This window comes from Cryptomeria japonica, chromosome 5 (assembly GCF_030272615.1).
Source record: "Cryptomeria japonica chromosome 5, Sugi_1.0, whole genome shotgun sequence".
In the NCBI taxonomy this organism is placed as follows: Eukaryota; Viridiplantae; Streptophyta; class Pinopsida; order Cupressales; family Cupressaceae; genus Cryptomeria; species Cryptomeria japonica.
In genome coordinates, this window is record NC_081409.1 from 723,276,996 (window position 1) to 723,294,485 (window position 17,490).

A 17,490-nucleotide genomic window follows, 5' to 3' on the forward strand; every position below is an offset into this window, starting at 1 on the left:
TTACAAGTGTTGCAAAATGCCTGATTTTTTTAACAAAAGACAAAATGATATATAAATGGCTTTGTTGCTTTATAGATCAAACCGACTTCTCAAAATTCTAGATAGATTACTTGGCATAACTGGACAATTTGTAAATTTATAGTTCTGTAACTTTACCGAGATGCTTATAATTGTGAAATTGAATGTGAAAAGACAATAGAGGTTACAGCAATCAATTTGACCTAAAAGAGTGTAATGATGTGCTTGAAGGTTTGATTATGGGCTGATTATATCCGTGGTATATTTCCAATCATCTTTGAATCGTAGTGAATTTGAACAGTAGTTAATTTGTTGAGCATAGCTTAGTAAAGCGCAATTTTCAAGAGGAACAATGATGAATATGGAGGCACTAGCTTAAATTATATTTGTTAAATGTTGTGATATACGAGTCTGGAGGCACTAGCTTGGAATATTTAAGTGTTTAGTAGATTTGTATTTAAGGTAACTGAAATAAACCTAAATTTGTTAAAATCTATATGCAATATAGCTACATACATTATTAAGAATTAGTTTCTGAGTGCATTTCATATAATGCATCCAATGATACAATTCTCTGGTTTAAAAGTTATCTGACAACTACCAATCAATACAGCATAATGATGTTTTTCCCAATAAAACAAGGGACGCAATGCAGCTAGTTCCTACTATAGAGTTAAGTGTAATGGATATGGTATGAGGTTTGGGCGCTAGATTATTTAATTTCAAATTAATCTGATAAGGAGTGGTGGTTTATCATTGTGAAGATATGTCAACTTTGACAAACAATTGTAAGGCAATGTAAGCCATTGATGGTATTCATAAACTCTTAATGAATTAGTATGTTGTTAAAACTAGCTAAATAGGAGGTAATTTAATGCCATGTTCCACGGCATTTTGGAGACAGGGTTGGGGAGAAGTATATTATAATAAGTCATTCTATATTATTATAGTATATATTTAATATATTAAAATAATCTATCCGATTGTAAAAGAATCTACAGGTCATTATTGTTGGTCAATAAGCCACACTTGAACCAAATATTACCCATCGCCAAGAGGTATAATAGCTTACTGGTAGAGGATCCTAACAGAACATGGGAGTTTCTAGATTTAACTCCTAGTTGGACCATGGAAAATTTAACATGATAATAGAGCCCAAGTTAGCAAAGCTGGATAGAGCTAGGATCTCAAGCACTTGCAAATATGGCTCAAAGGGGGTATTGGAAAATGAGTCAGGCAAGAAACAAAGACAAATTAGTCCTTAAGAGGGCCGATAGCTTAGTAGTAAGAGCACCCAATTAGCAAATACTAGGTATTAGGTTTGATGCCTAACTGGTCCATTGAAAATTTCAACAACTATATAATCAATTCTAGATGCAATTGTATAATATATCCTAGTTCTAGTCCCTTCTCTAATTGTTATTGTTCTAGTTCCTCTTTGTCCTCAATAGCACTTGTAATATTGATACCAAGAAACTAAGTTGGTGGAAGCAATACATGTAGACTTAGCTGGACTATATGATCATTGAATTGGTATAAAAAATGAGATTGCCCTTTACAAATATTGCAAAAGCATGCTTTCACCTTTTTGAGGCAACCATGATGGCCACCCAAATTAGTCACATAGTCTATCTAGACATTAGAATGCACCTTTAATTGTATAAATTTATTAATTATAAAAAATCAAAACATAACATGCTTTTTAGTTTTAATCAATTAATAAATACGATCAAATGTGCATCCTAATGTTAAGGTAGAATTGCCTCTATTTCATAGTCCACATTTAGGTTTTTCATATATTATGATTATTAGGTTGGGACAACGTGTTTAAAAAACACTTAGGCAAGTAGGTAGAATTTTTTTGTGACTAATTATATTTTTATCCCGATGTGAGCACACATTAAATATTTCATTAGTGTCCCATATAAGTGTTCCAAAGAATGTCTATTTCATGAGACATTCACATTTGTATATGCATCAAGTAATTAAATGTTCATTTTAAATTATTAATATTGATGTGTGGAAAGGCCACACCCTAAAAGTTCGAATGAGGCTATCACAAGGAATAAAATAAAATAATATAAAATCCATTATATTGTGAGAGTAGGAACATTAGGAGGATGGATACCAACCATTCAAATTATCCCATACAATTAGTGAGATTTGAAGTCAGCTACATTATCATTACTATTTTTTAAAAAATTTTAATTCACCTTTGAAGTAAGATTGAGATTATAAATTTTTTTTCATATTATACATTTATTTACCATCATTCTCTAGGAGTGAGATTTTGTATGCAGTTGGTGGAAAAATGTCATCTATAGTTCAACTCTCATTGAAATTAGTTGAAGCTACAAATGTTGGACCTCATAAAATGGATTTTAGATGAGTATGGACTATATATAGTTTTTTGTTTCTGTATTCATTTTATTTGTGTTGTTATATAGAAGTTACTATTATGAAGTAATATATTGAGTTATTTTTTAATGTAGGTTTTCAAAAATAAATTCTTTGCACAAATTATTATGTTTTGATTGATTAATGTGGGATAGGCTCGAACCTTTACATAATTACCACGAAGGAGCACAAGAGGAACTCACAAGTAGTGATAACACTGAGAATACAAAAATAAATAAAGGACAAACCCTTTTTTTGTGAAGAGGCTTTGGCTAGAGCAACCGATCTGCAAAGAATCACTATTTTTTATTAGATAAGCAAGGAAAGGGCACTGATCCCTTACAAAATGAGAAACAACATAGCGAAAACAACAACCAAACACAACAAAATCAGCGAGGGGCCCCCAACACTGAAGCTAACCAGATCACCAAAAATAAACCGGACCAAACAAAAACCAGCTAAAAACAAACCAAACAATCTAACTAGCAACAACTATATAACTAGTACGTTAGCCCCCCAAAATGGGATTCATTGAAGAACATCAAAACCCCAAGTAAAATTTTAAATATTTTTCTAGTGGGTATGCTCTTTTTGATCATTGACCTTTTTCTTTGGTCACCTGCTATTTAGGTTTCCCCTCGAAGCAGTTGTCGTTGTCCAAAAACCGACCCCAATCTCTTATATGCTTCTTTCAGTCGGAAACCTGAAAGAATTCAAGAGAAATGAAATTCTTCTAGACCTTTGTCCACATGATGTCCTAGAAGATTTAACTTGAAGCATGTGTTTTAAGTGATGGAAGGTGGGTCCCAAATGTTAAAGGCTCGCTTTTGGAATAAGGATGTGGTGATTTGATGTGGCAATCAAGCGATATCCTAGGAAGGGACTCGACACTTGGTGAAGGCCCTTTTTTAGTCTGTTCGAGTCTCAAGTTATGCCACGCGAGACCAAAAGCTTGGGCCTCAACGAGTCTCTTTTCTCCAATTGAGTGAGAAGATGAGAGCAGTGGTTGCCAAGGTGATGTGATGGAATCACTTGGGACTCATTGGGTGCATTTTATTCACGTCAACGAAACTCGATAAGGAAAAGGATGTGACGTGGGATGGTTTAGTGAAATTTGATCTGTTAGCTCGACACACAACAAAAAACATGAGACAACTTCAGTGAGTCCTGAATAAAGGGAAGAAGCGCTAGGGGATCTAAAGAAGATGACAAAAGGAATGACAAGTATTGAGATTAGATGTCAAATCAAGTTATGTAGGCAGCTGTAAACATTTCTCCAATCAATGGATAAGATCAAAGGAGGTTGGCATGAGCAAAATAGAATGCACAGGACTTCAAAACATGAGTTTTATGATCAGAGGATAGGAAAATCATGACAAAATTGCCTGTACAAGATAAGCTCCAGATGGGTAATCAAGAAATCCTTATATGCAGCAGAACCAAGGAATTCAAAGTGGTGGTGAATGAGGTTGCATGAGTACATGTGGTGGAGATTTTTGAAAGGGTAGTTGAACTGGTGATCGGAAGTTAACTAAGGGAACTTAAGGCATAAAGTAGAAAGAGAGCTTGCATGTGCGATTACATGAGGATAAGTTATTTTAGAGCTTTTGATTTTTTCTTATAAAGATTAACAGTTAGTGTATTGGCCAAGCATGAATACATAAATGACTATCATAAATTTATTGAGAATGGTTTTAGAGATGAACTGTCCATCCGCAGAACAAGGATGTGCATTCTTGAAGTGTAAATTCTATGATACTGGATGGAGAATATTTCAGTAGATTGTTTTTATAGCGAAAGGGGTTTTGAAAATATGATAGATAACGAAAGGGGTTTTGAAAGGCCCTTTCAGTCGCAAGGAACCTTTCAAAGGTTATCCATAATCTCCCCTTCACCACCGAACGACTGAGAGGCAAGGGAAGAGGAGAATAAAATAACAACGATAGGGGGTGGATGGTTCAGATGCAGAGCTTGTCTGATCCAGAGCGAGTATGGAAGCTGCAACCCCCCCCTTTGATTATATAATTTCTCTTTGAGCTCCTCTTTCCACTTGAATGGCTTCCAGTCTAGAACGATGAGCTCATCCTCTAGTTTTGGGGATGCTCCACGTCTTTTTCCATGGAAATCCTCTTGAAGAGTGTGAAGCACCTCTTCTAGTTGGAATGATGTGAAGCATGCCTCCTCTGAGACATTTGCAACACGATGGTGGTACGACTCAAAACAGTTAGACCACAATAGTAATTAGTTCTCCATCAAGACAATTTTTGGTGCGTATAGTCCTTTTTGTCCTGTTCTGGATTGGTAAAAGAGTCTCTTTTGTGCACATTTGTATGACATGTCAAATGGAAAAGAAACCAATTGTAAACAACCTGAAGATTGTTGCATTTCATATTGCTATAAAAGGAATTCCAGGGCTAAAAAAATAGGGGGTTGGTCTCTTACTGAATGTTATAAGATATAATATCAGAGTTTGGTTCAAAGAAGCTGTTGGGAATCAAAAGGATGTAAATTTCCTAAATGGGTAGTATGAATTAGTTTACGAATTGTCACAAACAATATTGTAGAAATTGTCTCTACGGTATACCTCTCCGTTATTTGTCTTCACAAGGATTTGTGAATGAGTAACAATGTTTGTTGGTTTTCTTCAAGGAAGAGATTAATACCCTTCAATCATGTTGTAGTAATTTGGGGAGTGTTCATTAGATTAACTAAAGAATGATTTCTATATTAATAGAAGGGGTTGTGTTGGTGTAAGGCACTAACATTACTTCAGCCCACTAATGTCAAACAAATCACCAATTAATTGTTTACATTTCAACTCATTCTTGACTCCGTTTCACAGATTGAGCATTGGTTTATGAGAATATAGAGAGTTGATTCGCAGATATCTCATATTTTTACTTATATGTAAGTTGTTTGTACCATAATAAAGGAAATTGCACTGTTCAATATTCTCAAAAGTAATCAGGGAAAATGGGACAAACACTAGCAAGATTATCAAATCTTTCATACCCATTATTAACAATTTTGATAATTATCCACCATTAAGAAGCCTATTGTAAACCCTACTAATGACTTAGGCGGTGAAAGTTGTAGTGATCAAAATAGGGAATACCCTCTTGAGTCTGGTGGAACTCGAAGTGAAGTTGGCTCAACGGAGCCTTGTAGTGTTTTGCTTTTCTGTCTCCAACCTATCGACAACATGAACTGGATGTTGTAAGCTTCATTCCCTAAGTTATAGCATCAAATTCCCCTAAGGGTTGAAGGTAGCAGGAAAAATCCTCAACATAATAAACAGAGTACTAACAATAGTTAACATTTTACTAGCTACCATATCAACATTCTTCTTAACAATATTGACATCTAAGTAGATACTAATAGTCCAATAAGTCTTAAAGTATTTAAACAACTTCCTTCAAAGCAGAAAGCGGGAAATAGACCAAAACATAAATAAAGTATCATTTAGAATTGTAAAGAGCCTCAATTAGGTTCCAATATTTTTCCAGTGTCGAGTATATATATTTTTTCATTATTTCATTTCAATTATTGAATGTATTTCTTATAAATGAATGTGAGAATATTCCACATCTTCACTTTCTTTTATCATTTTTATATATAATAATAAATCAAATATAATTTATTACTATTTTAATTTTTTCTATACTAAATTTAACTATTGATAAAATTAAATAATTGATTTTTAATTTTTATAATATTTTTTGTAAATAATTTTGCTTATATATTTTATTATTTTTTTTAAATAATTATTTTTCCCTGCTTAAAACACTAACATTTCTTTCCATTTTCCCTTTAAACTTGAAATTTAAATTATTGTGTAAACTATATATTAATGGACCAACGGGCTTTAAAGATCTATTCTTGAAAATTATGCATTACAAGAGAATGAAATTCTTCCTTTCAATATGTTTTAAATTTTAAATTTTGATAGTATAAAAAATGTCATATTTCTAATTTTTTTAATGTAAGTGTTAGGTTAAATCTAGATGTTTAATTTTTATATATTCTTTTATCACATTATTGTAATTATAATAATTAACTATGATCAATTATTTGCAAATTATTTTATATGGGAGGGTAAAATATTCATTATGAAATAAGTATGATGTAATAGATTTTAATATTTTTAAATTATATTATCTTTTAAAATAAGATAAGATATTTATAATTAAATTTGGACTATCATAATAATATAAAACAATTATTTGATTTATTAATATATATTTAATAGTTCATCAAATGCTATTTTTATGAATAAGATACATATTATAATCTATATCTAATATCAATTAGTATTATTCGTATTCATATTTAAAACTCTTTTTATGAATTGAGACATGTATTTAGCATTCTCAAGTATTACATTTTATCCATATTTTGAAATATGCTCATCATTTATAAGTACAATTATAAATATAAAGGAACACACTTTGCAAAATTTAGTTGAATTAAGTCAATCTTTTTAAAATTATAATAAAATTACTCTTTGATAGTATGATTACTTATCCGAAATCAATTTTGTTACTAAACCATAATTCTAATATTTGAGCTAGTAATTAGTTAGAAACTAGAAATGATTTACTAGCCTCTTATTGTCCTCTAGACCCACACCTTTCTTCTCACTATACTTGATTCATCCAAATGATCATGTGAACCACATAATATGTTATGAAAATTCTCAGTAGTCCTAACACATTTTTGAATAACACTAACACTATGTCCAACATAAAGAACCAACATATTACTATAATGTGTTCACTATTTATGTGAGTATTCAAGTCCTTTGTTAAATGACATACACATTGACCACAATATGCCAATTTTTTTTATTCCTTCTCTAATAATATATTCTTTGGATCTTATTTCCACCATGAAAATGTCTATTCCCCTCAATGAAAATAGTTTATAAAGGATGCATCCATCTAAAAAGAGAATTCATGGTAGGCAAAAGAAAATAAAAATATATGAGTTTCGACATCATCCATATCACTTAAAGACATTTAATACAATACATCATTATAGTACATAGAAGCAACTAATTATCTCCGAAATAATATACTTCCCCTCTCAATCTAAACAATTTATTAGAATATCATGAAAATACATTCACTTATAAAGAGAAATTGTAGTAAAGAAAACAAACAAAAAAACGTATATAAATTTTAAAACTGTATATTTAAAACGTAGATACATATAACATTTTATATCTTTACAATGTCCCAAAAAACCATGAAAGAATTTGAACAAATTTCTATTACCATGTAACAATCTCCACTAATCCACGACCTAATGAACAAATTTTTTAAAAAATTATGTACATTTCAGATATTTAAAATCAATACATTCCCAATTATTATTCAAGTATATTCATGTTTAACAAGAATCCAGATATTCCAGATACTCCACCCCAGTCTCACTTTGGCTGGATTAATAAGAATCCAATGTAACTCATCTTTTTTCAATACTGCTTATATCCAAGGTTTTAGTATACTCTCCAGACAAAGCAACGAAGCAGCAATGAAGGAGGACCTACTACGTTAAAATTTTCAAGAATAAAAAAAAAACACACATACGAAAAAGCCTAAGATAAATGAAAATTGAATTTTGAGCACCTCATAACACTCTTGTGTAATATTGTGTTTACCAGAGGTCATTCAAAAATTATTTTGATTTTGAATGAGTTTTCATTTTTCATTTTGATGTTGTATTAATACTAGAAACCTTGTCCTCAGATTCTTTTCTCTTTCATGGTTTTTAGCCGTCTTCTGCATTTCATGCTTTTTATCCCTCGACACTTCATGCTTTTTTCTCTCTTGGGCATTTCATGCTTTTTGGCACATTTTTTCTTTTTGTTAAAATTTTATAAATTCATTTGTTTTTTTAATATTTGCATTTCAATATAAAGAGAATCTAAACTTTTTAAATGGTTATTAATTTATTTTTAAAAATTAAGAGTTAATATTTAAATATTGATTTTGAATATTAAAATAGTCAAGTTTTATAGAACAAAAAGTTTATATAAATTTTAATGTGATGTTACTTTTAATCTTGATATTTGAGTGATATATTATAATAAAATGTGGAATTCAAACCTAAATTTAAGATTATGAAATACTAAAGAGAGATGATTTTTCTTTCTAATAAAGATAAATAAATCAATCTTAAGGAGTTGTTTAATTAGATCACAATTGTATTCAATTAGACATACATGTTCATCACTATGTTTTAATTAGATCTTTGTCACATTTTATTAAGCAATACATCACATTGTTCTAATTAAACTTCCATAACTATCTTTCAAAGATTATAGCCAAAGTATGCCGAAAATTTCATATTTGTTCATTAATCCTTTAAAAATTATTATATTGTGATATTGTATTTAATATTAAATTATTATTAAGATATGATTATATTACTATGTTTTAATATATTCTTCTTTTTAAACTTTTATATTTTCATTAAACTCTTTACAAAAATTAAAAAAAAGTTTTTACTACCAAATTATTATCATATTTATTAGATCCAAATAATTATGAAGATAGATTAAATTGATTAATAAATTAAATTAGAGTTATAGTGTTAAATAATTATAAATTATTTAAATGGGTACATGAGAGGAGAAAATAAGTAAAATAAAATTTTTATTTATTTTTAAAAGAGACATGTTTAGAAAAATGAATAATTAAATATATATAATAATAAAATGTTTTTTTTTTAAATTTTCATGCATTTAAGTGTCACAGGCATGTTAAGTAAAATGATTCTAGTTTTTATTGATAGATTCTTTTGAATAATATATGAGTATAATACACCTTTGGTATAATTACAATTGATATCTATTTAAATCATCTCACAATATAATATATCAAGCAACATGATTATATATATGCACAAATAGTTTTGATACAAGATATAAAAAAAAAATCACCACTCGAACAAAATGTGGTGTATCATAATACAAAAATAGCATAAAATCCATCTCATAACCCTATAAGATGTGGCTATCACACTCCTTGGGTCTTGGCAGTGGCCATGTGACAAATGATCGCCTATGTGATGCTATAAAACATGAGTAACTCCTCAAGACACTCCATGTTTGTAGGCCCCAAACGAGGCCATTGAGTTCTTCTACGTCCACCTTAGCATCTATATTTGGCTATTGTAATCATTCCTGCTTGGCTCATACCCACTCCACATCTTCTTTTAGGGATACAAAACAATAATGATCGATCATACTCTACTCATATGTTTCCCTTAGTTGTGCTACATGCTTAAATATTTCCACATGTTGTCTTGCTATTTGTTGAGGCCTATAGCTAGGTCATACTATTTTTTGGACATCTATAAAGGGGACTATTTTTGCTATAACATGATCTATAAAGTCAATCCATGTCTATGTGCTAAATATGAAAAAGAAACTAATGTACTACCAAATATCTCATCATGCATATCAAATGAAGGGCACACAATGTACTAAAAGGGGGGGAAGGTGAATTAATATATCCAATTTTCATTAGTTTCCATCAATAACTTATATCAATTTAAGCATCAAATTCAATTAAATTATATATCCTAATGAGCAACAAATAAAACATGTAAATCCACACACATTCACATAATGAACACTAAATATACGAGGAAATTTTGGATTAGAAAAACCAAGGTGAGAATAACTATTTGGATCCACTACCCAAATCTAGCCTCACAAATAATAAATCAATCATATCGATAGTGTAGGAACCAATACTGGAGACACTAATCCCCTTAATGTATTATGAGATTCAACTCACTAGAGACACCTATGTCATAAGCCTAGGTCTAGAAAGACAACTCAACAACTAGGACCTCAACCTCAACAAATATGTGATATCATTTTAGGACCTTCAAATTACAGCTTGACTTTGATCAAATATTATTTCACACAGTCTCCTTTGTTGCTTATGATATTTTCATAATGCCACACATGAATCAAGAAATATTCTTCGAACCCATTCTTCCATTCTCATAATATGAACTTTAATCCTCTAAAGTACATCACTTCATTAAAAAAACTATTTGTAGGAATGACTGTAGAAAAATCATAGATATGAGTCATACCTACAATTACAAACATAATATGGCCATATACATAATTAAACATTTTACAGCTCAACCATACATTTTTACTTCATCAAATATGTAGTAGGTTAGATCCTAATTAGTCCATACACACACTAATGCACAATATTTCATAAGGAATCTTAAGTAGGTCCTAAAGGTTATCCATGCACAATATTTGATAGAAGTGCAGACACTACAATCCATCTGCAAGTTGGCCATATGAAACGTGTAATTGGCATGGCCCAAAAGTTCACACATGACTCTACACATGGAAATATGTCACATGGATCTTAATAAAGATTAGAATAATCATAAGGGACATCCTTCCTGAATTTTTGGTAGTATACACTCAAAACAATTGTCAGACCATTCCATAACACAAATTAGGTTTGTCAGTTACACAATAACAAACTATTGAAACAAATGTTGTCTGTCACCACACTAGGATTATGTAAACTTTAGATACTAATAAAAATTATGTAGGAATACTCTCCATTCAAATTGTAGGTCTTAACTCTTATGTATTAGCAAATGGAGATCTCTACAAGTTACTAGAACAAGCACACTAACATGGTAATTGCAACAAAATTTTTGAAACAAACTTCTATCAATATGAAATTTTGTATTGACCAATTTTGCAATCATATTAATCAGTGGGACTACATAAGATTTCCACAACTTAAAATGAACTAACATGACAATGACAGTAACATAAATCTTGAACTACCCAAATACAACAGGAGTAAGCCGCATGACCACAACTCTACTAATAACATTTGTCCAATAATCTCCTTCTGAAGAAACTTCATTAAAATCAAATGTAATAATTATAAACTATTGGATATATATGAATCTTCTCACCTAGATCAACTACCTATCAATGGGGACTGCCTCTAGAGTCATTTTTGTGACTATTTCCATAGTCAAGTTTTAAAGGTTGGGGAATCATAATTATATCTCTGATTTCCTCATCATGCTCATACTAAATCACTTTAGAGGACCTTGAGTATGTCATATATCTTGTATGTTCTTATGGATCATAGGCTTGTATTTTAGTTCCTACTGCTCATATTGAGATCCTATCTCTATCTACTATTGTTCCTGATCATATTGGAATTGGAAAATGCATGACCCCAATTTATTTAGTGCTATAGGATATTGTTCTTCTAGAAATGGTTAATTAGTATTCATTTATTGTAAACATATCATCCTAATTTATGAAGTCTCAATTTTCAAATATGGAGAACTATCTTGAGGAGATTCATCTCCTCTTTTTTTGGTAGCCACATAAGTGTTGTCAATTCATCTTCATCGCCCATGTAGCTTGTTCTACCTGAATTTTTACAAAATTCTAGATTGTCACCTTATACATTGATTGGCTATGTATTTGATTTGGTTGTGGCATCATGATCCTTCATAGACATATAAAAAAATTTAGTTTCTAGAGGCACACAATATTTTGATTCTTGATTCTTCTAGTTTATTAAAGTAGTTTTTACAATCTCCAATGAATTTTTCATTCCAAATGGGAGAAATGTTGTTTGCAGATAATGGATCTTGGTCCATCTTCAAGTGTTTATCGTTTGTATAGGAGCTACTTCTTCATGAGAGGATCCTTATCCTCATTTTGTATCTCTTATGGGTGAAATTAATTGTACCTTTATGAAAGAAGCAGTGCTTTTGTGGTTCTATCAAGTCCTCATTTCCTTCTTTCACTAGTACAATTATTTTATTCTCTTTTAGAGGATAATTTTTTCCCATGTGGTTTTCTCTTTTTCTCTACATGCAAGAGATTAAATTGCTTGTACATGTGGGTACCTCATTAGGCATTTTAGTTGAGACCCATCCATTCATCCACCTTTGGATTCATGTTTGGGCTTTTATCTTCTTCCCGCGTTAGTCTTAAGGGGGGTGTTAGAGTGATTAATATAATCACCTAATTAATTATCTAATTATGTCCATTATTACTTTGTTCACTTAAGCTAAATGTAAGAATTTCTAATATTTTATTAGATTGAGTTAAATTAGCATGCTAATGGCACCAAACCTCACATACATTACTTTGTTTCCAAATTGATGGGATTTGAATTCCAAACAAAAAACTATATAAATTATTTCATTCTTAAAAGTGAGAGGAACTCAAAATTAGCCTTTAGTCTTTGTCTATATAAAGGACACGAACTAAGATTACAAATAGTTTCTTATTAATTTATTACAAGCCATGAGAACTAAAATAGAGTAACATAGTATGATAGTTCTTTCTAGGTCTATCCAATGACCAATGACAAACAATAGAATGAACATTATATTTTTGCACTATGATAAACATTGATTACAATGATATGATCACAACCTATTACTCTATAAAAAACCTACAAAAATATTCCCACTCTTTTGTGTTTACTTTATTATGATTTGACATCTCTATCTAAATCTAATTAGTGCCTCTCTGTGTCATCTATATAATTATTCTCTTGGCTTGCATTTTCCACTCTCCCTCCTTTCCAATTCATCTCTATCAAAGACCAATGCTTTGCTCTTGTGTTCATGATCTAGCACCTTTCTTTTTGTCTTCTCTCCTTTCATGCAAATCCTCACTAGATCCAAGAATCATCCCATCGATCCCAAAGCATATACAATATCTTTCCTTGGTCCCATTCAATCGGTCTTCATTAAATCCTTTCCATCTCTAACACTTCTTCCCACCGCTACTTGATACCTCACAGTGAGAAATGCTATGAATTTTGTTTCTAATCTCGCATCGCTCCTTTCTCCCCCTTTCATATTTTGTTCTACATTTTTTTAACCATTCCAATTTCTCTAACTCCCATAGATTGAATTCTTCTTTCGAGATTCTTCATCAACTAACACAACAATGAGCATTTTCTTCCAAACAACCCACTTCAATAAATAACATAAAAATAAATCATATTAGGGTGGTTGGATGCTCCTACATTAGACTCTTCAGGAGACTAAAGAAATCATGTTCTCTTTCACATGAAGTCATAAATTAGAAATTATTCCCCTCTGTACTATTTCTTTTGCTTCTTCCAACATCATTTTGAAACAATCACCATGATTCTCCACCATTGCCATGTAGCTATCCTTCTCTCCATTCATAGCTATCCTTCTCCAAAGATTCCTTTCCCATTTAGCCACATCTATATCAATACAAATGACTAGAGAAATTAAACTTGTCCATGACATCAAATTGGTCCTCCTTGTCCAACTATCCTTCAACCCCATCAAAGTCATCCATATTATACAGATTTGGAATCCACCATTCACATCACAACCCAAATTATCTTTTTAAAAAATTACTTTATTCATCATGTCAAATGAAAATGAAACATTGTCCAACAATTTTATCTCTTCTCATTTTTCTACAATAATTTCTTTATCATCAGCTACAGGGTGATCCCACAATACTGGGTTACACATTTTTGTGCATCTTGATTTTTGATGAAATCATACATTTTTTAGAAAATATAATGATTTAAGCTTTAAGAGGTCCCATTTGAAGTAATTAATTGAGGAGAGTTATATCAAAGGCTCTTAGATCAAAATTTATTGTATAGAACCTCTCTTCTTCTAAGTCATACATGCAATGGAGTCTCCTTTACACCTATCAAAATGCTGATAAAAACATCACTTTTACATTAGCTTTTGGGGGGTCAATTGAATTCATTTAGAAGTTTGTTTTTTTTTTTTAAGTATTTAGTCCTTAATATAAGCTTTCCAAATAGTATAATTTTTAATACATTTAATTTCATGAATATATTTATGTTTTATTTCTTATGAATGTAGGTTTTTCATCGAACATGAAGGATTATGTTTCACACATGGAAAAATTAAAAAATAGAGAAAAAAATTGTAAAAAAAATATATTTTTGCCAGGAACTCATATCCTCATTTTCCTTCTCATGTGTTTTTCATCTACAAGCCTCAATAACTCCATCTCCCATTGACACATGTCATCCTTACTATTCATTTCTTCATTCATTTCATTTTCTACTTTTAAAATTTTCTCTTCCACAACTCCACTCAAATATTTAAGAAACCTCATTATTTAAAACACTAAATTCATCTAGCAAGTACCTTTCTCTTTTCATGCATTCTTAATAGTCTTCTTCCAAGATACTCTAGGAAGTATGACGATCTTCTTCCTCTTTGGTTTTCCACCAGTCAATACTTTGGTTAGTCCATGTTCCTTTACATTTTCATTTTTCTTTGGCATGGTCTTGACCATGATTTTCCTTTCCATCTTCCATCAAAATAGGGAATACCCTCTTAAGTCTGGTGGAACTCAAAATGAAGAAGGTTTAGCATAGTACTAACAACAATTAACATTTTACTATCTACCATATCAACATTCTTTCTACTAGCTACCATATCAACATTCTTCTTAACATATTGACATCTAAGTAGATACTAATAGTCCAATAAGTCTTAAAGTATTTAAATAACTTCCTTCAAAGCAAAAAGAAGAAACAAACCAAAACATAAATAAAATATCATTTAGAATTGTAAAGAGCCTCAATCAGCTTCCAATCTTTTTCTAGCTCCGAGTATATTATTATTTTTATTATTTTAATACAATTATTGACTGTATTTCTTATAAATGAATGTGAGAATATTGCATCTTTACTTTCTTTTATTATTTAAATATAATAATAAATCAAATATAATTTATTAACATTTTAATTTTTTCTATACTAAATTTATCTATTGATAAAATTAAATAATTGATTTTTAATTTTTATAATATTTTTTATAAATAATTTTGTATTTAAAAAATATTTTCTACTTGAAAAAGTAACATTACTTTCCATTTCTTTTCATTTTTTCTTTAAACTTCAAATTTAAATTATTGTGTAAACTACATATTAATGGATCAATGGGCTTTAAATATCTATTTTTGAAAATTATGCATTACAAGTGAACCATTCAATATTTTTAAAATTTTCAATTTTGATAGTATAAAAAGTGTCACATTTCTAACTTTTAAGAGTTTTTAATATAAGTGTTAGGTTAAATCTAGATGTTTAATTTTTTTATATTCTTTTATCATATTGTTGTAATTCTAATAATTAATTATGATCAATTATTTAGAAATTATTTTATATGGGAGGGTAAAATATTCATTATGAATTAAGTATGATGTAATAGATTCTAACATTTTTAAATTATATTATCTTTAAAATTAAGATAAGATATTTATAATTAAATTTGGACTATCATAATAATATAAAACAACTATTCCATTTATTAATATATATTTAATAGTTCATCAAATGCTATTTTTATGAATAAGATACATATTATAATCTATACTTTATATCAATTAGTATTACTCTTATTCATATTTAAAACTCTTTTTATGAATTGAGACATGTATTTAGCATTCTCAAGTATTACATTTTATCCATATTTTCTTATAAATAAAGGCACACACTTTGCAAAGTTTAGTTGAATTAAGTCAATCTTTTAAAAATTATAATAAAATTATTCTTTGAGAGTATGCTTACTTATCCTAAATCAATTTTGTTACTAAATCCCAATTTCGTAACTACACGGCGTACTGGCCATATCCACCCTAATGTCTCTTTCTAAAAATTGAATTTTGAGCACCTCATAAGACTGTTGTATATTGTGTTTAGCATAGGTCACTGAATGAGTTTTCATTTTTCAATTTGATGCTAAGATTCTTCTCTTTCATGCTTTTTAGCCGTCTTTTACATTTCATGCTTTTTATCCTTCTTGGACCATGTTTTTTGGCATTATTTTTTTTGACACTAAAACAAATTTATTTATGTAAAATGGTAATTAATTTCATTTTTAGAAATTCAGAGAATATTTAAATATTGATTTCCTCATACATGATTTCTTGAGCTAAGTCATGCAAAAATAGATTGATAAGTATGTCTTGAAACATTTAAATAGAATAGGTCAACAATGCGAGTCTGTATTTCCATATTCTGATTAATTAATACCATTTTTTAAACATAATACAATACAGTTCCAACAATACTTTCTAACTCATCATCCTATTACCCTATTATATTCCATGTAACAATCTGCACTAATCCACGACCTAATGGCCATATATTCCAGATGCAACAATATGCACTAATCCCACGACGTACCCGCCATGTATTCCAGAAACTCCATATTTTATGCCATATATTCCAGATACTCCACCCCAGTCTCACTTTGGTTGGATTAATAAGAATCCAAGGCACGAAAAAAGGGCTATTGCTTATTATGCCAGGGGTGTCATAAATGAAGTATCCAAAACTATATACCCACTTCACTTCTCTGGAAAAGACAATGGAACTCTTCTTTTTTCAATACTGCTTATATCATATTCACTTTCATTTGTCTAGTTTTAAGTATACCGTCATGACAAAGCAACGAAGTAGGACCCACTACGTTAAAATTTTAAAAAAAAAAAAAAAAAAAACGAAAAAAACTAAGATAAATGAAAATTGAATTTTGAGCACCTCATAACACTTGTGTATTGTGTTTAGCAAAGGTCACTCAAAAATTATTTTGATTTTGAATGGGTTTTCATTTTTCATTTTGATTTTGTATTAATACTAGAAACGTTGTCCTGAGATTCTTTTTTTTCATGCTTTTTAGCCGTCTTGTACATTTCGTGCCATGCATTTTTTTTTTTCTTGGGCATTCCATACTTTTTGGCACATTTTTTCTTTTGTTAAAATGTTATAAATTCATTTATTTTTTCAAATATTTGCATTTAAATATAAGAGAATCTAAATTTTTTAAATGGTTATTAATTTATTTTAAAAATTTAAGAGTTAATATTTAAATATTGATTTTGAATAATAAAATAGTCAAGCTTTATAGAACAAAAAGTTTATATAAATTTTAATGTGATGTTACTTTTAATCTTGATAATTGAGTGATATATTATAATAAAAGATTAAAATGTGG

The 17,490-nt window shown here is 29.8% G+C and overlaps 1 long non-coding RNA gene across 1 annotated transcript; it reads right to left on the reverse strand.

Moving 5' to 3' along the window:
- Window positions 1-16,473: 16,473 nt before the first annotated feature.
- On the reverse strand, window positions 16,474-16,918 carry LOC131032862 (uncharacterized). The gene is made up of 2 exons (XR_009103524.2): window positions 16,676-16,918; window positions 16,474-16,627 (listed from the first exon to the last, which is right to left on the reverse strand). It is a non-coding gene; the product is annotated as an uncharacterized LOC131032862 (long non-coding RNA).
- Window positions 16,919-17,490: the final 572 nt, after the last annotated feature.